Consider the following 1,376-nt stretch of genomic DNA (forward strand, 5'->3'; position numbering starts at 1 on the left):
ACACATACACCACTTTCTGTCACCCCATATCATCATCACGATCATTTATTAACTGTGGCTTCCGCCAGATAGTGAGGCTGAGAGAGTTCAGTGGAAGGAAGGATTGGTTTCTTACAGTTATTTTTTAATTTGCTAACATGCTTTGGTCAATACTAAAGTCACACTGTCAAAACTCTTCACATAGTCAGCAGGACAGAAGTATATGTGGACCAAACTGTGAATCATTTTTCATTGCTTTCACACAACATGCATTCAATTTCTCATTCACACTCCACCACCTTTACACCCCTATATGTATCAGCAGCACATTGTTCAAATGCAAATTTGTGCATTTCAGCAGTAACCTGACAGAGAAGACATAAGATGTGATGGTTTTGAGTTTTGCAGGAAAGAGGGAGGACTAGATCCCTCACAGTATGAGTGATTATGCTATAGCCTATATGTTGTTGTAATTACTTTTGCAGCCTTGGTATTTTGGGAATTATTTATCTGTATGAACTAGAAAGATTGGATATGGACTGACTGATTGAACAGTTCACTTTTGCACTACCACTACTGCACTCACTCTACATTCAACTCTATATATGCAACAATATAAAAAATAAAGGATAATGATTCAAACTTCTGTTTAATTCATGTTACATATAATTTAGTACAGTCGAAAGTGTGTTATTTTTATTCTACATTGAAATACAGATTCCTGTGAGAAATCATTCACACTTCAAAGATAAAAGGTCATCATTTATGCAATGCTATGCAGTGTTTTTTAGGTCAGTGTGTTATGAGTAACAATGTTGCCTGCAAATGCTTGAAAATTGTTGCCAGAGTTTTGGTCGAACAAGCTTATCTTGAGACATGTTGGAAGTGTTTTGTTGGCTTCTGTGAGTTTTAGAGGTGAGATTAACCGTTTAGCCAAGATGCATGTTGGAAATGCAGACTGTATTAAGAGCTTGGAAAAAAATAACTTCAGTATTGACTGATGCTTGTTAGCAATCAAGAAAACTGTACAATGAGAGGAAAAAGAGAAGGGGTACAGTGCCACAGGCTGGGCTCCTTTGAATAAAAACATTTATCTAATTCACTGCATTCCCCTGCTCCTCATTTCTCCCTCCCTGAGTTGGCTTAGTTACTGTGTGGCAGTGAACAACCCAGACCAGCATGCACACGTATACACTGCAGTGTGCTGCGGCTCATTTCCTTTGTAGAGGTCTAACATGAGGATTGGTAATTTTCAGGTTACAATAAACCGTACTAACTTACACAACATTAAACATCCTTATGCACCTGCCAATTTGACTCTCTCTGTGTGTGTCTCTCTCGCTCGCTCACTCTCTCTCTCTCTCTCTCTCTCACACACACACACACACACACACACA

This window comes from Etheostoma spectabile, chromosome 3 (assembly GCF_008692095.1).
Source record: "Etheostoma spectabile isolate EspeVRDwgs_2016 chromosome 3, UIUC_Espe_1.0, whole genome shotgun sequence".
NCBI lineage: Eukaryota > Metazoa > Chordata > Actinopteri > Perciformes > Percidae > Etheostoma > Etheostoma spectabile.